At 38.8% G+C, this 26603-nt stretch overlaps 1 protein-coding gene across 8 annotated transcripts in view; it reads right to left on the reverse strand.

Annotated features, from left to right (window-relative positions):
* add1 (adducin 1 (alpha)) overlaps positions 1 to 11055 on the reverse strand; it is a 189977-nt gene extending 178922 nt beyond the window's left edge. For 2 of the 8 annotated variants that reach the window (XM_069942012.1, XM_069942045.1), the window contains exon 1: positions 10914 to 11053. The gene's annotated coding sequence lies outside the window, so the exon portion shown is untranslated. Of the gene's footprint in view, positions 1 to 10913 lie in introns of all 8 variants that reach the window. The other 6 variants (XM_069942040.1, XM_069942072.1, XM_069942021.1 and 3 more) reach the window with 4 other exon arrangements.
* Between the last annotated feature and the right edge of the window lie 15548 nt (positions 11056 to 26603).

Here is a 26603-nt window from a genome sequence, read left to right on the forward strand (position 1 = left end):
CACCTTAAATGTTTGTAATGTTTCGTATTTTTGTTTTGTCTGCCAATTCACTTTTTTGTTATATCGTCCCTTGTTGCTAGTTCTTTTTCTGTACTTAGTATCTCCCTTTCCAACTGTTCTATTTCCCGATTGTAGTCCTTTTTCATATTAGTTATATAACTTATTATCTGCCCTCTAATGAAGGCTTTCATTATGCATCCCATAATATAAAATTGTCTTTCACTGATTACGTATTTATTTCAAAGTACATTTTAATTTGGCATTCAATAAATTCTCTAAATGCCTCCCTTTTAAGTAGCATGGAGTTTAACCTCCATCTATATGTTCTTGATGGGATGTCCTCCAGTTCTATTGCTAATATCAGGGATGAATGATCAAATAGCAATCTAGCTTTATATTCAGTTTTCCCAACTCTCCCTTGAATATGGGCCGACAACAAAAACTCATCAGTCCTTGAGTAGGTTTTATGTCTACTCGAATAATATGAGTATTCCTTCTCCCTTGGGTGCTGCCTCCTCCATATATCCATAAGTTTCATTTCCTGCATTGATTTAACCATAAATTTGGCCACTTTTTTTCTTTTTGCTAGTATTTTGTCCAGTTTTACCCAACATTGGATCCAAATTAAGGTTAAAATCCCCTCCTATCAATATATTCCCCTGCACATCTACAATCTTCAAAAAAATATCTTGCATAAACTTTTGATCCTCTTCATTAGGTGCATATATATTGACCAAATTCCAGAGTTCAGAATATATCTGGCACTTTATCATTACATACCTCCCTGCTGGATCTATTATTTCCTCCTCTATTTTGATTGGTACATATTTATTTATTAATATAGCTATACCTCTGGCTTTTGAATTATATGATGCTGCCGCTATGTGCCCTACCCAGTCTCTCTTTAATTTATTATGTTCCACTTCAGTTAGATGCATTTCCTGCACAAATTCTATGTCTATTTTTTTCTTTTTTCAGGAAATTTAATAGCCTTTATTTAATTTGGTTAACTATTCCATTAAGGTTTATAGTCATATAGTTCAACATGGCCACCTCATATCCTGTTTTCCCTATTTTCATCTCTCAGTTTTCCCTTTTTGAACTAAATGTATGACAACACATTTAAAACATAAAATACTTCAACAACTCCCACATCTAATATTCCCTTAGCCCCAAATGTCTCCCCCCCCCTCCGAGCCCAGAGTTGCCCCTTACCAGCTGGACAACTACCCTCTCCATTTGGATTGCGAACCCGCTTGCAAGCGTCAACTGATTTCGCAGTGACAGTTATTCTCTCCCACCCAACCCCCTCCAGAAAACTTTTTTCTTCACATAACAAAGCTCACCCCCTTTTTTCCCCCCCCTTACTTCCTTTATTTTCTTTCCCTTTAGTTCTTACATATATTATTTTTACATCTTTACATGTATTTTATCGTCATTCTTCGTTTTTGTTATATCTCTTCATTTCTCCTTCTGTCCTACAGGCATTCTGCAAATTCTCATGCTTTCTCCGGATCCGAGAACAATCTGTTTTGCTCCCCAGGGATAAATATTTTAACCACAGCTGGATATCTTAACATAAATTTATAACCCTTTTTTCCACAGGATCGATTTGGCTGTATTAAACTACTTCCTCTTCTTTAAGAGTTCAAAACTTATGTCTGGGTAAAAAAATATTTTTTGACCCTTGTATTCCAATGGTTTTTTTGTCTTCTAATTTTATTTCTTGCCCTCTCCAGTACATTTTCTGTTGTACATCTCAAAAATTTTACAAAATGCTGTGTCTGTGGTTTCGTAGCTAGTGTTCTGTGTGCCCTTTCTATTTCCATTCCTTCTTGTATTTCTGTCATTCCCAGGACCTTTGGGATCCATTCTTTTATAAATTATTTCATATTTGTGCCTTCTTCATCTTCCTTTAGGGCCACTATCTTTATGTTGTTTTGCCTACTATAATTTTCCATCGTATCAATTTTCTGAGCTAACAACTCTTGTGACTAACTTTTTTGTCACTTTCTTCCAATTTTCTTCTCAAGTCATTCACTTCCATTTCTACAGCAGTTTCTTGTTCTCCCACATTTTCTAATCTTTTCCCTATTTGTCATGACCAGCTCTATTCTACTCACTTTTTCTTCTGTACTTTTCATTTTTCTTTTCATTTCACTTAATTCTAATGTCAACCATTTTTTTAATGCTCTCAATTGTTCTTGAAATTTTTTTATCTATATTCTGTCCATCTATTTTACCTTCTATTTCTCTGTGCAGATTTTGGTCTTCTACTTCTGTGTCTGCACCTGTGTTTGTCTTCTTCTCTTCCTTGTATCTGTCTCTTCTGACTTTCCTGTTGAGTTGCTTGCCTCACTTTACTGGGCTTCTTGCTGTTGGTCCTCTTCTTCTGGGCTACTCATCTGTTGGGCCTCCTGTTGCTGCTCTTTCCTATCACTCCCTTTCCTGTCGCTTTCCTCTTCTTCCAGCTGAGAGCCCTGGTGTTGGGCATCCCTCAGCTGGTCGCGGTATGTTTGCTTGCTCCTCAGCCGGGCCCCTCTCCCGTCTGTGTTCTCTTTTTCCTTAGTGAGCACACTGCGTGCTTTTGTTTGGCTCAGAGAGCCATTTTTGCAGTCCAGCAGTCGAGAGGTCTCGACTTTGCAGGGTCGTCACCAACCTTGGAGAACGGGCTCTCTTCTCCACGACGGCTCCCTGTTTCTTCATGCAGGTAAGGCCTTCTCCTTTTTCTTCCGGCCCCTTCTTTTTTTCCCCACATTGTTTTTACTTTTTTCTTCTTGGGTACCACTTTCTTTCTTTTCTCTACAACTTTACATTTTATTTATTATGTTTTGTGTTTCTTGAACTTTGTATTTTCTTCACTTTCTTTCTTCTTTTCTGGAGAGGGCTGGTATTCTCCTACTGGCCACTACTCCATCATGTGACTCCTCGAAAAACCCCCATTTTGAAGACGGGTTGTGAGTTCTTTGTTCAGCCTGGCCAAAGCTCACTGTGGTCCATACAAGAGGAGATGCCTGGCTGTATAATGATTCACTTGAAATAAAGCAATCAAAAAGGAACTCTGTGATGACCAGAAAGAAAGGTTATCATCTGGAAAACCCTGATTGGGCAAGTTTCTTCAGCAAGACACTGAAGTGGCTGATCAAAAGGGATCAGTTTTGGGTGTCCAACGAGCAACAAATCTCTCTCTGAAAACCAACAAGAACCTTCCTAAGAGGTGAAATTCATAAATGTTACATTATGTGCACAGTACAAGAATTGCCCAAAACCAGTGAACTTGGAAGAGTGAAAGTGAGATTGGACTGTGAATTAAATAACTTTGAGCTTACACACACATTACATACATGTGCACTTAGAATTAGAAGGGGGTTAAATTAAAGTTAATTGTAATAAGTTAGAGTGTGATCCTATTTTCATGTTTAAAGATAATTAAAAGCAACTTTTGTTTAAGTAACCATTTGTCTTGGTGAATTTCTATTGCTGTTGGGTTTTGGGATCCACTGGGCTCATAACACTCTTGTCCTTTACTAAAAAATTGGTTTAAGAATCTGACAACATCAGGTAAGAAACAGTTCTTGAATTTGAAGGATCATGATTTCATGCTCACTTATCTTCTACCCAATAGATAAACATCATTTTCTAAGTTTTTACTTAATCTATTTTAACTCATTGCAGAATCAGAGTATGCCCTTGCACAGATTTTTGAATCATCAGTAAACTTGGAAACATTGTATTTCATTCTCTCCTCCTATGCATTAATACAATTAGTAAACAACTGAAGGCCAACAACAGATCCCTGGAGGACTCCACTAGTTACATCCCTCTGGACTGATGGAACCATTTATTCCAATTTATTGTTTACTATGCTACATTCAAGGATATAGAGGGAAGAAATTAATATCCAATTCTTACAGAGCTGGAATAAAGTCAGAAAAGGCAAGAATGTGGAAGGCTTTAAAACTAGGACATTGGCTAACCAAGCAGGAGAGTAGATCAGCAAGCACAATTGTGTTGGTGAAAAGGACAGTACAAGTTTCAAGCTAATGAAGAACAGAGGGATGGCTAACCAGTAGTACTTTATAAAAGTTTGGAAGCAAGGTTTTGGCTGCTCATAATCATATACACCTCTACTAAGTTGTTTTTCATCCTCATCTCTAAAGTTGTCCCTTCCAATCAAGGCAACATCCTGATAAATGCCCCATACCCACCCCCCCCCCCATGTTTTTATACATCTGAGGTCACCTTCAGCCTTCTACGCTCTGGGAAAATTACCCAACCTATTCACCCTCTTGTTCCAACTCCTGCCCTCTATTCCTGGAAACATCCTCATAAATCTTCTGCACCCATCCTTCAGAGCTCTGGCCAGTTTCACACAATACGCCAAGTGCAGTCTCACCAACCAACAACTGCAGGCTTCCCAACACTAAGTTAGTGGAAATTTCAGCTAACCTAGTACACATTGGACAGTCTGACCCAAAATAAAGACATCCTGCCTTATTTCACACTCCAAGCACTTGGTAAAGCCTGGGCCTCTTCAATACATATCCATGAGGGTTTCCCCACAACCATTTGAAACAATTAATTTCACAGCCCCATCATTGACATTTTCCCCCCCCTCCTTTCATAATCCTCTCCACCCCCCCCCCCCATAGCTTTTGTTACTTTTAAGCTTCCTTTAAAGTTCCTTTAGGCAAGTTCAAAAATTGGTCTTTCCCATTTTATGCACCCCAGTTGTTTCTTCTCAGTCTCCTTCATTCTACCCTAGTTTACCTATCCTTTACCCATAATTTTCCAGCTCTGGCAACATCCTCTTAAATTTCCTCTGCCTCCTTTCCAATACAATCATCTCTCTCCTGCAATGTGGAAAAAGAACTGTACATAGTACTAAAATTGTAATCTAACTAATGTGGTATTCAATTCCAACATAACCTCCTGACCCACCAATTCTTTAACTAGGATAAGAATCCATTCGTAATACCTTTTTAACCACCTTACTGACCAGTCCTAAAATTATCCATTGAAATGCCCTTCAAAGTCTGTGCTTCTCCAAACCACTCTCTACCATGTCATCGATTCACTCTATGCTGTTTCAAATGTAGCTCTCCCAATTAAATTTCATTAATCATTTTTCTCTAATTGATCAGACCAGCTTCATCTTCCTGCACTCTTTTTTTCTTCTTCTTCATTGTCAGCTACACAATAAATTTCTGTTGGGTGGCACGGTTGGCGTAGCGGTTAGCGCAACGCCTTTACACCCCTCCAATGATTGGGCCAAGGGGTCAAACCCCACACTGCCTTGAAGGAGTTTGTACATTCTCCTTGTGTCTGGTTTCCTCCTACCGTAGGTAAATTGGTTGTAAAATGGGCAGCACAGACTTGTGGCCGAAATGGCCTGTTACCATGCTGTATGTCTCAATGTAAAATTTAAATTTATTCCACCTACAAACATACCCACTGAACTTCATTAATTTATTTTTTTTTAAATAAGCAGCAAAGAGACTGACTATCAAACTTGGCAAAATATCGTCCAGCCATAGAAACACCTATCAGTGGCTTTCTGCCACTGAATCAATTTTGGATTCAATTTGCTATCTTCCCTTGAATCCCTCGAGCTTTTACTATTTTGACCAGCACGCCACTTATCAAAACTTATCAAAAGTCTTCCTAAAATGGGGATGAAGAGAAATAATGCAAGTAACCCTGGGCAGCATCTGCTATGTTTGATATATAGATATATATAAACTGTTTTCAGATTATGTTTCCAAGGCTTAGCCTTGAAGTTGAGAAATAGAATCTATCCTTGGCCTTTCTCCATCAGGGGCATCATACAGAACACTTCCAATTATCCGAAGTGCTTTGGACTGGACGTTTTTTGGTTAACTGCATTTTTCAGCTAACTGAATATTGGCTTTAAGCAGCCCAGGAGCATCAACAGAATACTTCTATCGGTGGTCACCGCTCCTGCCCAGGAGCCCACCTTCCTTGATGATGCCGGGATAGCAGAGAACCAAGTACAGTGGAGGAAAAGAAGAAATGGAAAGAGAGGGGAGGGAGTTGCCTGAAATGTGGACAATCTCCCTATGCGCAGCCTGACCCACCAACTTCCTCCAGTTGCTCACTGATGGCTCAAGATTCCAGTCTGCTTCTCTGAGCTGGAATTCAGTTGTTCAGCATCTGTTTTCCTGGCTGATTCTGAGATCTGTTGATACCTAACTGGTACTAAAAGCTTGTCAGAGCCCCACATAAGCACATCAGGTGAATTTTTTCCCCCAACTTGTGATGTTATGTCGCTGCCAAAAAAAGTTCAGATTATCTGAAAATCAGTTAACCAAAAATTTCAGTTATCAGAAATGTACTGCAGTGAAGTCACTACTGTGGGAAGAGAAGACAATAGTGGCAACTCTCTGGCTATGACTGCTGAGATAAGAATGGAAACAGATGCATCTAACCCCCACCATGCCAACTGATGTAGAAATGGACTACAATGGGATTGTGGATTTTGTCAAAGGCTGTAGATGGAGCATGACAACTTTTTTTTCTTTGCTCCAAACAGTGTTGATCACATTTGATTTGGAACTCTAGCAGCAAGCTCTAATCTCATTGAAAAAAAACTGAAGATCTCTAGGTGAGACAGGTATAAATTGGAAGGCTTCAAAACAAAGAAACATTGAAGAAGCAGTTAACAATGGCAAGAACTGAGGGTTCAAGTTTTTTCTCCCCCAATTTGAGGGCACTATTGACTTCAAATTTATAGAAGGGCAGAATTACCCAGTGGAGATATATCCAAATACGTTGACTTTATTGGGTGCCATGAAAGAAATCAGAATGGTCATCAGTTTAGTGGATGCAGGGTCAAAAGAGCAAAAGGCGAGTCAAATGGGTTGCACGATCAGAATTGCATCAAGGAATACAGAATAGAATACAAGAGTGAACAGAGAAACTAGAGGGACTTAGTATCCATGGAGAGAAACATCCATGGTCAGACAAAATCTTGGGTTGAGACTAGTTTATAGAAAACATGAATGTTTTGGCTAGTCTCAGAGCATGAGAGAAACAGCCAGCAGGTCCTCAAACTTAGTTCAAAGTAGTCCATAAGCTTCTTAGACCTAGTGGGCCAGTGTAAAGGTTACATATGTAATAGAAAAATGCCAAAATTATGGATGCATTCTATGAGAAAGAGTACACGTTGGTTGACCCCTCCTGAAGCCTGCAGATCAAAGCAACTGTGAAGGCAGCACACTGACGCTTCTACTTTTTAAAAGTCTGAAGATATACTATCAAACCTCTACATGTGCACGGTAGAAAGGAGACTGACTGGTTACGTCACTACATGGTTTGGCAACTCAAGTGCCCAGGACTGCAGAAGGCTCCAGAAAGTAGCAAACGTAGCCAAGTCCATTACAGGCTCTGACCTACTATCCAGTACAGATGTCAACATGATGCCCGGTCTCAAAAAAAGCAGTCAACATAATAAAAGGCCCCATTACTCTGTTCACAATCTCTTTTCGCTGCTACCTTCAGGAAGACAGTACAAATGTCTGAAGTCAGGCACCTCTAGGTTCAAGAATATTTTACCCCCAAACAACCATCAGGTTCCTGAACCTCCCCTTCCTACCTTATAAACAACTCCAGGAACAAAAAAAAAAGACCTGTCTGTACTATTTTATTTATTTAACTTTTCTTGCATTATCTGTAAATATTAACCACCTTTTTTATTATATCTTTCTGTATTTATAGTAATTTAATGTGGTTGATTTTTTTTTAAAAAGAACCTGTTTGACTGCAGCAAATTTGGAGCCCAAACACATTAGACTTGTGTACTGCATTACAGCACATCACAAAACAGCCACTTTCTCTCCTGACTGTGATTTAATCAAGAATTTCTTTGTAATGAAATCTCATTTTCAAAAGAACCAGAAAACATATTTAATTCCTTATAAAGTCTCATTCAATCATTGTACAGTCTGCATATCTGAAATATATCATCTTTATTTTGGAAGGATTAAACAAAGGTTTGAAACTCGAGTGAAACAAGCAAGGGATTTGCTCCCCCCAAAGCCAAACCAGATTCTTGCTGCAAGGAGATCTATTAAGACAGGGGTGAAACTCAAACGTCTGCAGCCACTGTGATTATAGTAAAAACACAAAAATGCTGGAGAAACTCAACAAGTCAGGCAGCGTCCATAGGACAAGATACATAACCAACATTTCAGGCCTGAGCCCTTCTATTAAGGCAGCCTGGGATGCAACTATTGTTGGACATTAGGTATGAAGGTAAAGGGAATCAATTCTAATATTACTGTTATTGCTTAGGCTGGTTATCAGAATGGCTTAAAGACAAAAGTCATCAAAAGCAAAATCCAAAACATGGATAAACTTAAATTCAGCAATTATGGTGTTAGTTCCTGGCTCTAAACTTGACTCCAATCCTGTTCCTAAGTATCTTGGAACCCCAGATAGAAAACTTGATAAAGTTAAAAAATACTGCAATTAAAAAGCCTCATACAATAAAATGCAATTCAAAAAAATCAGAGACTAAGCAAGAATATTAATACAGCTGGAGCTACAAATCCAGGAATAGGCAAGGAGGTAAAGTGAGGAGCAGCCAAGAATGAAGCCATCTTCCAAATAAACTTTCCCCCCCCCAAAGATAAAAAAAAATAACTTAATCACCGATCTTGAACATCAATTTAGATCAAAACATCAGTCCATTTTTTTTTAATATTAATTTCATCTCCACAGACTATGCAATAGTTAGTTAAATTGGCAGCAGGTTAGAGCAAAGAGATCTAAAGCAAATCCTAGTGAGCTTTATTTTCTCTGGCTGACCGAACTAAAAAGATTAAGCCCGAAACTCCAAACAGCCATCTGTTAAAGTCAAATAGTGACTGAATCATTTGATCATTTATGAGGGTGCAAGTGTAACTCTATCCAACCAAAATACAAATTCAGTCATTACAATATAAATCACAATTATTTTCAATATCTTAGAGCAAGAACTTTAAAAATAAAAAAAATAAACAGCTGCAAACAATTGTTCAGCTAGATTCAATTCTTACAATTGACTGCAGATGCATTAACATAGTTGATTCCTTCAACATTGGAAATAAATCAATGGGGGGGGAAAAGACAAATGTTATATAAATAAGCAAGTCTGCGCATATGAAATAATCTTTTTCAATCTTGGAATACAACAGAAATCTTTTCTCCACAGCTAAAGTATCCAAAACTGGAAGCTTAGTTTTAAGTTAGTGGATACATTTAGGGGGGGGCTTGTGGGGAAAATATTTTTTCACTGGGCAAGTGACTTGAATCTAGAATACATTGTTGCAATTGCAATAAGTATCAAGACAAACACTCGAGTTATCAAAGCATAGAAGGCTGATAAAAAGGAACACAATTGGATAATTGATAACACCGTTGTAACAATTTACTGATAAGTGCAAAGGCATTAAACTGAAGTTACACATGTTCTGATCCAATGTACACCTGTAATTTTGTGATCAGTTCTGTCACCAAACCAAAAGGTGTACATCCAAGCAGAGGAAACAGTTTGTTCACCATCAGAGATTTTCCTTGAGAAATCAATACCAAGCCTAAAAGAAACTAGATCTGATTTTTATGGATACCAATGGAACAAAGAAAGGTTACTTGTTACAATTGTTCAAACTAATCATGTCCATAAATTTGTAGATGGCTTAAACCAGAATATTTCTATGTTATGAAATATTTCTACTGGGCTTCAAGATTGGATAGAAAGAAAAAAAATCTTGTTCCTTCCCCTCTCTCCTCCTAACCCCCCCCCCCCAAAGAGTTAAATTGCTGAGATGAGGTGCAAGGCTGTTAATGTTTACATAGAATTAAACAGAGATAGCAACGTTTTAGAAACATAGAAGATAGGAGCAGGAGTAGGTCATTCGACCCTTCCAGCCTGCTCCGCCATTCAACGAGATCATGGCTGATCTTAAAGTTCAGTGCCCCGTCATTATTAGGGAATCACAAACAAACATTAATGAATCAATATGGAACTGCCAACAAGCAATTTTTCAATTTAGGATTGTTTTGATCATTCCTCTACACAATTGACTCCTCTGAATATCTATGTCCAGTAATGGCTCCCCCCACCCCCCACCCACCCGATTTGAAATACTTGCTAACTTTGCTGAATTGCAATCCTGACTGACAGTGGACAATTGAAAACAAAACGCAAGGTAGATCATCTCCGAAACCTTTGCAACACAGCACCAAGAATCAAATGCATTTAATTAAAAATAGAGTCAGATGATACAGACAAGCAGCCCCAGATGGCCAAAATCTGCACAAAGGCAATAGCAAAGATTGTAGAACACCATACAAGGAAGGACACTTGGACTTTTCTACCTCCTAGTAGCAATTTGCCATTAATTTACAACACCAACCAACATGATTAGCCGCATTGAATTGTAAACACTAAAAAAAGCAACACGGTGTTGATCTCCAACCCTGCCGTATTTTACATTGCAGTCATCCACTTTCCTGGCACACCTACAATACAAAGAGACACGGCCAGGTTACAGCATTATGGTGGTGGGGGGGGGGGGGGGGGGTCCGTGGTTTGCATCTGGAGCTGAGGGAAGAAGGGGCTACCCCCTTGCACACAAATTTAACGAAATCAAATTCGATGCGTCTCTCTCTCCCCCCCCCCAACCCCCACCCCCTCCTCCCAACCCCCACCCCCCCCGGCCGAAGCCTTCCAACAGCAATGGAGGAAAAAGAAGGCGTTAGCTGAAAGATGGAGAGAAATGATTCGACTTTTTTTTTAAAAATAGCCCAGGGTTCAGAATAATTGCAGCCGCCACTTTCACGGCGCAGGTGGGAAACCGGATGGATTGGGCGCCGGTCGCTTCATCCAGGCCCCGGGTGCATCGCCTTACCTTCCACTGTGAGAGGCGCCGCGGCCTGACCAGACCGGTGAGCGGGTGCTCTTCTCGATGGGGTGACAGAGGGAGGCGGCGGCCTTATTATTCTCTCTCCCTCCCTCCCTCTCTCCCCCGCCCGCTCGCTCCTCCTCCTCCTCCAACCCCGCCTCTCTAGTGCACACAGACTGACATGGGCGCGGCGCCCTGCGCGAGCCGGACGTCGAGCGGAGAGGCGACAGCATCGAGCGCTCTCATTGGACCGGAGGAGGAGGGGCGGGGCGGACAAGGGGCACCGCCTATCGACGATGACGATGCTCGCGCTCTCGCTCCCCACAGATGCGCCAATCCCATTGGCCGGGGCGGGATGAAGCCGCCCCACCCTCTCTTGGGCACCGTGCGCTCGCGGCCTCTCGTCGTTTCAGTGCGCAGTTCGCGCTAATGTCACCAGGTCGACTGGGAAAACGTGGTAATTAACTGTCTATTTAAACCCAACAATAAGCAACTCACGTGATATGTATTTTAAATATCGTTTGAATGATCCATTTCAATTTATTTGTAAAAACTTGGACAATTTTGGATAAATAACCAGAGCAGCAAGGACATTTTCCAAATAGCTCCTCAAAACAAGGCTGTGCACCAATTTCAGAAAGATCTGTTTCTTTGGATGAGACAGAGTGAAAAGCTTTGCTTTGTGTGTTATCCAGGCAGGTCAACCCATACCTGGGAACAGCAGGAGGTGCAATAATAAAACAAAAGTGATCTGGAATTCAAGCGACCAGCACAACATCACGGAAAATAAATAGGTAAAAAGTTTAACATTAGCAGGCTTCCTTCATGCAGACATTCGGCCCGTCTGTCTGTGCTGCCCAGTCGCACCCAATTAACTCATAATACCCGATGAGTGTTTGGACAGTGGGAGGAGCCTCGGGGGAGGGGGTTTGGGGGGGAAAGCCCACACGGACACAGGGAAAATGTACAAACTCCTTGCAGACAGTGCGGGATTTGAACCCCAGTCCTAATCACTGGCGCTGTAACAGTGTTGTGTTAACTGTTACACGTGCAGTCTCAAGCAACTGGAAAATTCACTTATCCGGCATCTACCCATCTCCCATAGGGTCTGGATACCAGGGGCTTTTACTGGAGAAAGTAAGCCAAAGAGTGCAGGATATAGAAGAAAGCATAACGTAAGAAAACCCTTCAAGAGGGTTTTCTGATTAAACCAAAAAAGGAACTGTCCTTGAATGTGAAGCCTGATGGAATGGAGGATAAGAGAGTATGACTGTGGCAAGATGGATTGTTAAATAGGTTGGCAGCTTTCCCAAGAGAGCAGGAGGTGTAAACGGAGTTTCTGGGGCTGATGGCACCGTGCTATGTCTTTGGTTCACCATCTCTGACAGCACAGTGCTCCCTCCCAGTGGAACATAGGCCTGAATTTTATGGTCAAGACTCCAGATTATGACCTTGACTCCACAGAAATATACCCTCAATTTGAGATGTATTTGAATATTACATACCAGTCTTCTTTTTTCTTCTTTGGCTTGGCTTCGCAGACGAAGATTTATGGAGGGGGTAAATGTTCACGTCAGCTGCAGGCTCGTTTGTGGCTGACAAGTCCGATGCGGGACAGGCAGACACGGTTGCAGCGGTTGCAGGGGAAAATTGGTTGGTTGGGGTTGGGTGTTGGGTTTTTCCTCCTTTGTCTTTTGTCAGTGAGGTGGGTTCTGCAGTCTTCTTCAAAGGAGGTTGCTGCCCGCCGAACTGTGAGGCGCCAAGATGTACGGTTTGAGGCGATATCGGCCCACTGGCGGTGGTCAATGTGGCAGGCACCAAGAGATTTCTTTAGGCAGTCCTTGTACCTCTCCTTTGGTGCACCTCTGTCACGGTGGCCAGTGGAGAGCTCGCCATATAACACGATCTTGGGAAGGCGATGGTCCTCCATTCTGGAGACGTGACCCACCCAGCGCAGCTGGATCTTCAGCAGCGTGGACTCGATGCTGTTGGCCTCTGCCATCTCGAGTACTTCGATGTTGGAGGTGAAGTCACTCCAATGAATGTTGAGGATGGAGCGGAGACAACGCTGGTGGAAGCGTTCTAGGAGCTGTAGGTGATGCCGGTAGAGGACCCATGATTCGGAGCCAAACAGGAGTGTGGGTATGACAACGGCTCTGTATACGCTTATCTTTGTGAGGTTTTTCAGTTGGTTGTTTTTCCAGACTCTTTTGTGTAGTCTTCCAAAGGCGCTATTTGCCTTGGCAAGTCTGTTGTCTATCTCGTTGTCGATCCTTGCATCTGATGAAATGGTGCAGCCGAGATAGGTAAACTGGTTGACCGTTTTGAGTTTTGTGTGCCTGATGGAGATGTGGGGGGGCTGGTAGTCATGGCGGGGAGCTGGCTGATGGAGGACCTCCGTTTTCTTCAGGCTGACTTCCAGGCCAAACACTTTGGCAGTTTCCGCAAAACAGGACGTCAAGCGCTGAAGAGCTGGCTCTGAATGGGCAACTAAAGCGGCATCGTCTGCAAAGAGTAGTTCACGGACAAGTTTCTCTTGTGTCTTGGTGTGAGCTTGCAGGTGCCTCAGATTGAAGAGACTGCCATCTGTGCGGTACCGATGTAAACAGCGTCTTCATATCAGCATCATGCTGAAGAAGATTGAAAAGAGGGTTGGTGCGAGAACACAGCCTTGCTTCATGCCATTGTTAATGGAGAAGGGTTCAGAGAGCTCATTGCTGTATCTGACCCGACCTTGTTGGTTTTTTGCAGTTGGATAACAATGTTGAGGAACTTTGGGGGGCATCCGATGCGCTCTAGTATTTGCCAAAGCCCTTTCCTGCTCACGGTGTCGAAGGCTTTGGTGAGGTCAACAAAGGTGATGTAGAGTCCTTTGTTTTGTTCTCTGCACTTTTCTTGGAGCTGTCTGAGGGCAATGACCATGTCAGTAGTTCCCCTGTTTGCGCGAGTATATACTCGTGAAATAACCAAGTTTTGGGGACCAATTTTTCGGGTCAAATTTGGCTGGTTGACTTTTACATGGATACTGTTTTGACCTTGATAAGTACATGCGTCATTCACGGCATTAGGAGCTTGGATGAACAGAACTGGGTGGTAAATCATGTTTGGGGTGTCGGGAGCTCGGATAGGCAAAGGCCATGGCAAGGATCCGTGGTCACTGCATGAGGAGCTCAGATGGGCAGGATCCTCCATCAGGCGTTTAGATAGGTGGGTGGCCACTGCAAGGATCTGCAGACAGTACATCAGGAGCTCAGATGGGTAGGTGGCTGGGGTAAGGATCTGTGGTCAGTGCTTCAGGAGCTTGTCTGGGTGCGTGGCCGGGGTGAGGAACTGCAGTTGGTGCGTCGGGAGCTTGCATGGGTGGGAGGGCAGGGCAAGGATCCACTATCGGGAGCTCAGATGGGTGGGTGGCCGGGGTGAGGATCCACAGTCAGTGTGTCAGGAGCCCGGATGGGCAGGCAGCTGGGGCAAAGATCTGCGGTCAGGGTGTCAGGAGCTCCGGTGGGTGGGTGCTTGGGATGAGGAACTGCATTCGGGGCATGGGGAGCTCGGATGGGTGGGCAGACAGGGCGAGGATATGCAGTTGGGGCATCAGGAGCTCCGGTGGGTGGGCGTTTGGGGTGAGGATCTGCAGTTGGGAATTGGGAGCTCCATTGGGCAGGTAGTCAGGCCAAAAGTAGGAGGGCTGGACTTTTACATGGGATTGACTATTACAAGTATATATGGTAATCATTTCTGCTTTTCTACAGGTGTTTCCTTTTCACTATTCCAGTGCTCATGGCTCACATGATTCGTGTGTCTGGAGACAAATAGATTGAACATAGGACACCAGTTCTGTTTGCCCATATTGACATTTCACAAGCAAATTAAAGCTCCAACATGAATGATGACATGTGCTGAGCTCATCTAACATACTACAACTATCAACTATGTGCATTTCACCAGGAAATACATTAATACATTGACCATTATTCTCGTATGCCCTTATTTTAATCTATAAGATAAGCAAGACAATTAGCTATATCTTGTAGAGTCCACTAACACTCCACCATTAATATAGAACCAGAAATCATAGAGCATAACAGCACAAAAATAGGCTCTTCCAGTATGTGATGAACTATTATTCGAGAGGAGTGGCCGGTCAGGGAACTCCAGCCCTCTCCGGAAAAGTTTTTAAAAAATACACAAAACACAAAGGTACAAGAATAAAAATTAAAACAAAGTAAAAATAAAGGTGGGAAGACAATGGCAGCGAAGAGAGAAAAGTCGAAAGCAACGGGAAGAAGAGAAGAAGAAAGAACGTCGGAAGAAGAAGGTGAAGGCCTTACCTGTCCGAGGAGGCCCGCCGTGGAGAGAGAAGCCTGCTCCCTAAGGTCAGTGGAAGTCCCGAGCTCGGGACTACAAAAATGGCTCGCGGAGCCAAGGAAAAGTGCGCAACTGCACATGAAAAAAAACACACTGACGGGAGGGGGGAACAGCTGAGGAGTCGATCTCCACAGCTGAGGATGACAGCTACAACACAACAACAGGAAGAGAACATTGAAAACAACGAGAACAAGAAAGAGTAAAAAGAAAACAAGGAAACAACAGATGACCAACCCAGAGGAAGAAGAAGAAGAAGAACATAGAGAAATGGAAGAAGAAGGGAAAGGCAAGACAATGGATTTATTTTTTTTTAAAGAATATATGGAATCAATAAAAGAATGGCAATTACAAGAATTTAGTGAAATAAAAAGAAGAATTAAAAGTGCAGAAGAAAAAATGAATAGAATTAAGATGGTCATGTCAGATATAGGAAAAAGAGTGGACAATGTGGAAGAACGAGAAACAATCGTAGAAATGGAAGTAGAGGACTTAAAAGAGAAATTAGAAGAATCTAATAAAAAAGTTAAAGAGACACAAGAGCTGTTAGCTCAGAAGATAGATATAATGCAAAATGATAATAGAAGAAATAATATAAAGATATTGGGCCTTAAGGAAGATGAAGAAGGTAAGAATATGAGAGAATTTATAAAAGATTGGATCCCCATGGTCCTAGGAAGACCAGAATTACAGGAAGAAATGGAAATAGAAAGGGCACATAGAACATTAGCCCCGAAACCACAGCCACAGCAAAAACCAAGATCCATTTTAGTAAAATTCTTAAGATATACAACAAGAGAAAATATATTGGAGAAAGCAATGAAGAAAATAAGAGAAGACAAAAAGCCACTGGATTACGAAGGTCAAAAAAAAAATTTCTATCCAGACATAAGTTTTGAACTCCTGAAGAAGAGAAAGGAGTTTAATACAGCAAAAACGATCCTATGGAAAAAATGATATAAATTTATGTTAAAGTACCCAGCGGTACTTAAAATAGTTATTCCAGGGCAGCAAAACAGACTATTCTCGGATCCGGAGGAAGCACAAAAATTTGCAGAACAACTACAAAACAGGCAGAGAGATGAAGACATGTAACAAGAGTAGAAATGACCACGAACTATATGTATGTGTGTATATGGGTATATATATATATATATATATATATATAGGTGTGTATATATGTGTGTACATGAGTGTATCCATATTTAGAGGAAAATATATAGAGTATAGATAAGGATTAATAAGGGAATGAAAGGGAACAGAGGAAGTAAGGAGGGAATTAAAAGAGTGTTATATATGAAAATTGAAATCTTTTCTGGGGGGGCTGGGTGGGGAGGAGTTACGGTCACTGCAAAATCAGTTGACGCTTGTGAGTGAATTCGCAAATCCAAATGGAGAGGAGAGATGTGGTTGCCCGACAAGGGATAAATGGCAACACAGGAAGGGGAGGGGATAGTGGGGTTAAAGAAATTTTAGATAGGAGAATAAGGGAAATGTTTGATGTTTCAGAAATGTTGTCTTATAAAGTGTTCAAAACAAGAAAGCAGAAATGGATAAGAAGGAAAGGTGATGATGAGGAAACGGAAAGGGAAGATAAACAAAGTATGAAATGGCTACGTTGAACTATATGACTTTAAATATTAACGGAATACATAACCAAATCAAAAGGAAGAAACTGCTAAATTTACTGAAAAAAGAAAAAATTGATATAGCATTCGTGCAAGAAACACATTTAACTGAAATGGAGCACAAGAAATTAAAGAGAGATTGGGTAGGACATGTAACAGCAGCGTCATATAATTCAAAAGCTAGAGGAGTAGCTATATTAATCAGTAAAAATGTACCAATTAAAATAGAAGAAGAAATAATAGATCCAGCAGGGAGATATGTAATGATAAAATGTCAGATATATTCGGAGTTTTGGAATCTACTCAATGTATATTCACCTAACGAAGAAGATCAAAAGTTTATGCAAGATATTTTTTTAAAGATAGCAGATACGCAAGGGAACATATTAATAGGAGGGGATTTCTTTTTTTTAAAATTTTTTATTTTTCACACTATAGATCACATTATTCAAGATATACACATTTCTCCTTTCAAATATATACAGTGTCGTTTTCTCCCCCCCCTCCCTCCTCCCCTCCCCCCCCCACCTCCCCCTCCATCCATTCAAAACTCTGAGTCCAAGATACATCAAACCCATCAAACAATGTTGTCACTCAACATTAACGAACAAAAACTTCCACTGAGTCAATTCTTTCCATTCTCTCTTCCTTTTGTCATTTTAGGTGATAGATGTCCCGGTAAGTTTTCTCTATTATATTCCATGTACGGCTCCCATATTTGTTCAAATAATGTTATATTATTTCTTAAACTATATGTTATTTTTTCTAATGGAATACATTTATTCATTTCTATATACCATTGCTGTATTTTCAAATTATCTTCTAATTTCCAGTTTGACATAATACATTTTTTTGCTAAAGCTAGGGCTATCTTAACAAATCTTTTTTGTACACCCTCCAAATCAAATCCAAATTCTTTATTTTTGATGTTACTTAGGAGGAAGATCTCTGGGTTTTTTGGTATATTGCTTTCTGTAATTTTATTTAATATCTGGTTTAGATCTTCCCAAAATTTTTTCACCTTTTCACAAGTCCAGATTGCATGAATTGTTGTTCCTATTTCTTTTTTACGACGAAAACATCTGTCAGATACTGTTGGATCCCATTTATTTAACTTTTGAGGAGTGATATATAACCTATGTATCCAATTATATTGTATCATACGTAATCTCGTATTTATTGTATTTCTCATAGTTCCTAAACATAACCTCTCCCATGTTTCCTTTTTTATCTTTATGTTTAGATCTTGTTCGCACTTTTGTTTAGTTTTATCATTTATTTCATCATTCTCCTTTTCTTGTAATTTGATATACATGTTTGTTATAAATTTTTAAATTATCATTGTGTCTGTAATCAGATATTCAAAATTGCTTCCTTCTGGTAACTTCAGACTACTTCCCAATTTATCCTTTAAATAGGATTTCAATTGGTAATATGCCAGCACTGTATCTTGAGTTATATTATATTTATCCTTCATTTGTTCAAAGGATAATAATTTATTCCCCGAAAAACAATTTTCTATTCTTTTAATCCCTTTTTTCTCCCATTCTCTAAAAGACAGGTTATCTACCGTAAAAGGGATTAGCTGATTTTGCGTCAGTATTAGTTTTGATAATTGGTAGTTTGTTTTATTTCTTTCTACATGAATCTTCTTCCAAATATTAAGCAAATGGTGTAATACTGGAGAATTCCTATGTTTTACCAATTTTTCATCCCATTTATATAATATATATCAGGTATCTTCTCCCCTATTTTGTCTAGCTCTAATCTAGTCCAATCTGGCTTTTCTTTTGTTTGGTAAAAATCTGATAGATATCTTAATTGTGGGGCTCTATAATAATTTTTAAAATTTGGCAGTTGTAAGCCTCCTTGTCTATACCATTCTGTTAATTTATCTAGTGCTATCCTCGGTTTCCCCCCTTTCCATAAAAATTTCCTTATTATTTTCTTTAACTCCTTAAAGAATTTTTCTGTCAAGTGCCTGAAATAGGTATTGTATCCTTGGAAAAATGTTCATTTTAATACAGTTTATCCTTCCTATTAGTGTTAATGGTAAGTCTTTCCAATGCTCTAAATCTTCCTGTATTTTTTTCATTAGTGGATAATAAAGTTTATATAGATGGCTGAGGTTTTTATTTATTTGTATACCTAGGTATCGTATTGCTTGCATTTGCCATCTAAACGGTGATTCTTTCTTGAATTTTGAGAAATCCGCATTATTCATTGGCATTGCTTCACTTTTATTTGCATTAATCTTGTATCCCAACACTTCTCCATACTCCTTCAATTTCTTATGTAATTCTTTTATTGATGTTTCTGGTTCCGTTAGTTATACTATAACATCATCTGCAAATAAACTGATTTTGTATTCCTTGCCTTTTATTTTTATCCCTTTTATTTTATTTTCTGTTCTTATCAGTTCTGCAAGTGGTTCTATGGCTAACGCAAACAATAAGGGCGATAGTGGGCATCCCTGTCTTGTTGATCTGTTTAAGTTAAAATGTTTTGATACATATCCATTTACTGTCTCTCTTGCCAATGGCCCCTTATATAATGCTTTAATCCAATTAATATATTTCTCTGGTAAACTAAATTTTTGTAGTACCTTGAATAAATAATTCCATTCTACACTGTTGAAGGCCTTCTCTGCGTCGAAAGCAACCGCTACTGTTGGAGTTTTATTTCCTTCTACTGCATGAATTAAGTTAATAAACTTACAAATATTATCTGTTGTTCGTCTTTTTTTTATGAATCCAGTTTGGTCTAGACTTACTATTTTTGGTACATAATCAGCTAATCTGTTTGCTAATAATAGTAATCTGTGTTAAGTAGAGATATTGGTCGATATGATGCTGGTGCAAGTGGATCTTTCCCTGCCTTTGGTATTACTGTAATTATTGCTGTTTTGCACGAATCTGGTAAGCTTTGTGTTTTATCAATCTGGTTGATTACTTCCAGGAGGGGAGGAATTAATAAATCTTAAAATGTTTTATAGAATTCTATTGGGAGACCATCCTCTCCCAGTGTTTTATTATTCGACAGATTTTTTATTGTCTCTTGTATTTCTACTATTTCAAATGGTTCTATTAATTTGTTTTGTTCCTCTGTTTGTAATTTCGGTAGTTCAATTTTAGTTAAGAATTCATCTATTTTGCCTTCTTTCCCTTCTTTTTCAGTTTGGTATAATTGTTCGTAGAATTCTCTGAAATTTTCATTAATTTCCGTTGGATTATATGTGATCTGTTTGTCTTTTTTCCTTGATGCCAATACCATTCTTTTAGTTTGTTCTGTCTTAAGCTGCCACGCTAGAATTTTGTTCGTTTTTTCTCCTAGTTCGTAATATTTCTGCTTTGTCTTCATTATATTTTTCTCCACATTATATGTTTGAAATGTTTCATATTTTATTTTTTTATCTACCAATTCCCTTCTTTTAGTAGTGTCTTCCTTCCTTGCTAATTCTTTCTCTATATCTGCTATTTCCTTTTCCAACTGTTCTGTTTCCTGATTGTAATCCTTCTTCATCTTAGTTACGTAACTTATTATTTTCCCTCTGATGAACGCTTTCATTGCGTCCCATAATATAAACTTATCCTTCACTGATTCCGTATTTATTTCAAAGTACATTTTAATTTGTCTTTCAATGAATTCTCTAAAATCCTGCCTTTTAAGTAGCATGGAGTTTAATCTCCATCTATACATTTTTGGAGGGATATCCTCTAACTCTATTGTCAATATAAAGGGTGAATGGTTTGATAATATTCTAGCTTTATATTCTGTTTTCCTAACTCTATCTTGTATACAAGCTGATAACAGGAATAAATCTATTCTTGAATATGTTTTATGTCTATCCGAATAATATGAATATTCCTTTTCCTTGGGTGTTGTTTCCTCCATATATCCAAAAGTTCCATTTCTTGCATCGATTTAATTATAAATTTGGTTACTTTATTCTTTCTGTTAATTTTTTTCCCGGTTTTATCTATGTTTGAATCCAAATTGAGATTGAAATCCCCTCCTATTAATATATTCCCTTGCGTATCTGCTATCTTCAGAAAAATATCCTGCATAAATTTTTGATCTTCTTCATTAGGCGAATATATATTAAGTAAATTCCAAAACTCCGAATATATCTGACATTTTATCATTACATATCTCCCTGCTGGATCTATTATTTCCTCTTCTATTTTAATTGGTACATTTTTACTGATTAATATAGCCACTCCTCTAGCTTTTGTGTTATATGACGCTGCCATTACATGTCCTATCCAATCTCTCTTTAATTTCTTGTGCTCCACTTCAGTTAAGTGTGTTTCTTGCACAAATGCAATATCAATTTTTTCTTTTTTCAGTAAATTTAGCAGTTTCTTCCTTTTGATTTGGTTATGTATTCCATTAATATTTAAAGTCATATAGTTTAATGTAGCCATTTTATACTTTGTTTATCTTTCCCTTCCGTTTCCTCATCATCACCTTTCCTTCTCATCCATTTCTGCTTTCTTTCTTTGAACAGTTTATAAGACAACATTTTTAACACATCAAACATTCCCCTTATTCTCCTACCTAATATTTCTTTAACCCCATTGTCCCCTCCCCTTCCTGAGTTGCCCATTATCCCTTGTCGGGCAACCACATCTCCCCTCTCCATTTGGATTTGCGAATTCACTCGCAAGCGTCAACTGATTTTGCAGTGACCGTAATTTCTCCCTACCCAGCCCCCCGCAGAAAAGATTTCAATTTTTATATACAACAAAGGTCACTCTCTAAATTCCCTCTTTACTCCTCTCTTCCCCTTTTTTTCCCTCATTAATTCTTCTCTATACACTATATATTTTCTTTTAAATGCACATACACTTATGTAATATATGTATTATATATGTATATAGTTCTATACACACGTCTTTTTAGTTCGCAGTCTTTTGTACTCTCGTTACACGTATTCATCTCTCAGTCTATTTTGTAATTGTTCTGCAAATTTTCGTGCTGCATGTGGATCCGAGAATAGTCTGTTTTGCTGTCCTGGAATAAATATTTTCAATACCGCTGGATGCTTTAGTATAAATTTATACCCTTTCTTCCATAAAATCGCCTTTGCTGTATTGAACTCCTTTCTCTTCTTCAGGAGTTCAAAACTTATATCTGGATAAATAAAATGTTTTTGCCCTTTGTACTCCAGTGGCTTGTTGTCCTCTCTTACTTTCTCCATTGTTTTCTCCAGTACCTTTTCTCTTGAAGTATATCTTAGGAATTTTACTAAAATGGATCTTGGCTTTTGTTGTGGTTGTGGTTTAAAGGCTGATGCTCTATGTGCCCTTTCTATTTCCATTTCTTGATGTAGTTCTGGACATCCTAAGATCCTGTGGATCCAATCTTTTATAAACTCTCTCATATTCTTGCCTTCTTCATCTTCCTTAAGGCCCACTATCTTTATATTATTTCTTCTGTTATAATTTTCCATTATATCTATTTTCTGAGCTAACAGCTCTTGTGTCTTTTTAACTTTTTTATTAGATTCTTCTAATTTCATTTTTAAGTCCTCTACCTCCATTTCTACTGCTGCTTCTCGTTCTTCCACCTTGTCCCTTCTTTTTTCTATTTCTGATATGGTCATATCTATTTTATTCACTTTCTCTTCTGTATTGTTTATTCTTCTTCTTAAATCACTAAATTCTTGTGCTTGCCATTCTTTAAATGAATCCATGTATTCTTTAATAAGAGAAAATATATCCATTGTCTTGCCTTTCCCTTCTTCTTCCATTTCACTGTACTCTTCCTCTTCCTCTTCTTCTTCCTCTGGGTTGGCCATCTGTTGTTTCTTTGTTTTCTTTTTCTTCTCTTCTTTCTTGTTTTCATTGTCTTCTATGTTCTCCTCTTGCTGCTGCTGTTCTGTAGCTGTCATTGCCGGCTGTGGAGATCGACTCCCCAGCTGGTCACCCCTCCCATCGGTGTGGTTTTTTGCATGCGCATGCGCGGTTGCGCACTTTTACTCGGCTCAGCGAGCCATTTTTGTAGTGCACTTTCTACCGACCTGAGGGAGTGGGCTTCTCTCTCCACCGCGGGCCTCTTCGAACAGGTAAGGCCTTCTCCTTTTCTTCCGTTGTCTTCTCTTCCTCTCTTCTTACCGTTGGTTTCAACTTTTCTTTTTTCGTCGCCATCTTCTTTCCACCTTTATATTCACTTTAATTTTTATTTTTGTGCCTTTGTGCTTTCCTTTATTTTTTTCAACTTTTCTGGAGAGGGCTGGAGTTCACCATCCGGCCACTACTGCATCACGTGACTTCGTCAATAGGAGGGGATTTCAACCTGAATTTGGATTCAAACATGGATAAAACTGGGGAAAAAAATTAACAGAAAGAACAAAGTAACCAAATTTATAATTAAATCGATGCAAGAAATGGAACTTTTGGATATATGGAGGAAACAACACCCAAAGGAAAAGGAATATTCATATTATTCGGGTAGACATAAAACATACTCAAGAATAGACCTATTCCTGTTATCAGCTCGTATGCAAGACAGAGTAAGAAAAACAGAATATAAAGCTAGAATATTATCGGACCATTCACCCCTGATATTGACAATAGAGTTAGAGGACATCCCTCCAAGAATGTATAGATGGAGATTAAACTCCATGCTACTTAAAAGGCAGGATTTTAGAGAATTAATTGAAAGACAAATTAAAATGTACTTTGAAATAAATACGGAATCAGTGAAAGATAAGTTTATACTATGGGACGCAATGAAAGCATTCATCAGAGGGCAAATAATAAGTTATGTAACCAAGATGAAGAAGGACTACAATCAGGAAACAGAGCAGTTGGAAAGGGAAATAGTAAATATAGAAAAAAGAATTAGCAATGAAGGAAGACACAACTAAAAGAAGAGAATTGGCAGATAAAAAAATAAAATATGAAACACTACAAACATATAAGGTGGAGAAGAACATAATGAAGACAAAACAGAAATATTATGAACTAGGAGAAAAAACGCACAAAATTCTAGCATGGCAGCTTAAGACAGAACAAACTAAGAGAATGGTATTGGCATCAAGGAAAAAAGACAAACAAATCACATATAATCCAATGGAGATTAATGAAAACTTCAGAGAATTCTACGAACAATTATACCAAACTGAAAACGAAGAGAAAGAAGACAAAATAGATGAATTTTTAACTAAAATTGAACTACCAAAATTACAAATAGAGGAACAAAATAAATTAACAGAACCATTTGAAATAGTAGAAATACAAGAGATAATAAAAAACCTACCAAATAATAAAACACCAGGAGAGGATGGATTCCCAATAGAATTCTATAAAACATTTAAAGATTTATTAATTCCTCCCCTCCTTGAAGTAATCAACCAGATTCACAAAACACAAAGCTTACCAGATTCATGCAAAACAGCAATAATTACAGTAATACCAAAGCAAGGGTAAGATCCACTCGCACCAGCGTCATATAGACCAATATCTCTACTTAACACAGATTATAAGATAATAGCTAAACTATTAGCAAACAGATTAGCCGACTATGTACCTAAAATAGTAAATCTAGACCAAACTGGATTTATTAAAAAAAGACGAACAACAGACAATATTTGTAAATTTATTAACTTAATTCATGCAGTAGAAGGGAATAAAGCTCCAACAGTAGCAGTTGCTTTAGACGCAGAGAAGGCCTTTGACAGAGTAGAATGGAATTATTTATTCAAAGTATTACAAAAATTCAGTTTACTAGAGAAGTACATTAATTGGATTAAAGCATTATATAAGGGGCCATTGGCGAAAGTGACAGTAAATGGATATATATCAAAGCAATTTAACTTAAGCAGATCAACAAGGCAGGGATGCCCACTATCACCCTTATTGTTCGCGTTAGCTATAGAACCACTAGCAGAATTGATAAGAACAGAAAATAAAATAAAAGGGATAAAAATAAAAGACAAGGAATATAAAATCAGTTTATTTGCAGATGACGTTATAGTATGCTGAACAGAACCATAATTATCAATAAAAGAATTACATAAGAAATTGAAGGAATATGGAGAAGTGTCGGGTTACAAGATTAATGCAAATAAAAGTGAAGCAATGCCAATGAATAATGCGGATTTCTCAAAATTCAAGAAAGAATCACCATTTAGATGGCAAATGCAAGCAATACGATACCTAGGTATACAAATAAATAAAAACCTCGGCCATCTATATAAACTCAATTATTATCCACTAATGAAAAAATTACAGGACGACTTAGAGCATTGGAAAGACTTACCACTAACACTAATAGGAAGGATAAACTGTATCAAACAAGGGAGAGAAGATACCTGAACATATATTATATAAATAGGATGAAAAATTGGTACAACGTAGGAATTCTCCAGTATTACATCATCTGCTCAATATTTGGAAGAAGATTCATGTAGAAAGGAATAAAACAAATTACCAATTACCAAAACTATTACTGATGCAAAATCAGTTAATCCCTTGTACAATAGATAACCTTTCCTTTAGAGAATGGGACAAAAAAGGGATCAAAACAATAGAAAATTGTTTTTCAGGAAATAAATTACTATCCTTTGAACAAATGAAAAATAAATATAATATAACTCAAGATACAGTGTTGGCATATTACCAACTGAAATCCTACTTGAAGGACAAATTGGGAAGCAGTCTGAGGTTACCAGAGGAAAGTAATTTTGAATATGTGATTACAGATACAATGATAATCAAAAAATTTATAACAAATATGTATATTAAAGTGCAAGAAAAGGAGAATGAGGAAACAAATGGTAAAACTAAACAAAAATGGGAACAAGATTTTCCTTTGGCTTGGCTTCGCGGACGAAGATTTATGGAGGGGGTAAAAAGTCCACGTCAGCTGCAGGCTCGTTTGTGGCTGACAAGTCCACACCCACCACCCTCCATGTATTAGAAACCCTTCAGCTTACAATATTCTGTCTGGGCACCCTCCAACTGGACAACATTAACTTCAACTTCTCTGGTTTCCATTAGCCTACCATTTCACCACCCCCCACCCCCACCCCCCTTCTTTCCCGATGTCTCCTTTCCTTTAGCTCTCTCTCTCTCTCTCTCTCTCTCTCTCTCTCTATCTTCTACTCTTCATCCCTTCTCTCTCACACACACACTCTCTTCGCTTTTCCCTCTCTCTCCTTTCTCCTTGCTCTGCATTCACACAGCCAAACCACCCCTCCTTCTATCAATTCTCACCTTTCCTTTCTCCTGGCCTCTTCTCCATATCCAATTATCATCTTTTGCCTGTTGGTCTACACCCCTCTGCTTGACCTTATTTTATTCAGATGCTTACCTGCTTTTTCTCATACTTTGAAGAAGGGCTCACGCCCAAACCAATCAGTAATATCTCTTTCCCTCTGATGGACGTTGCAAGACCAGCTGAGTTCCTCCAGCATTTCTGTGTTTTTACTACAATTACAGCATCCACAGACTTTTGTGTTTCAATTCTATTAAATCTCTTCCCACTCAGATGAATCCTGTGTCCTCTGGTTACCAATTTCCCTATTCTGTGCAATATCCTCCTCCTGTCCAAGGAATAAAGCCCTAATCGTAAAGACCTGATTGTAGAGCTTTGGAATCAAAGTCCTGGAAACATCCTGTTAAATCTTCTCTGCATCCTCTCCAGCTCAACGACAACTTTACTGTAGCACGGTGACCAAAAACTGAATATAACACTC

Source organism: Narcine bancroftii, chromosome 1 (assembly GCF_036971445.1).
Source record: "Narcine bancroftii isolate sNarBan1 chromosome 1, sNarBan1.hap1, whole genome shotgun sequence".
Lineage (NCBI taxonomy): Eukaryota > Metazoa > Chordata > Chondrichthyes > Torpediniformes > Narcinidae > Narcine > Narcine bancroftii.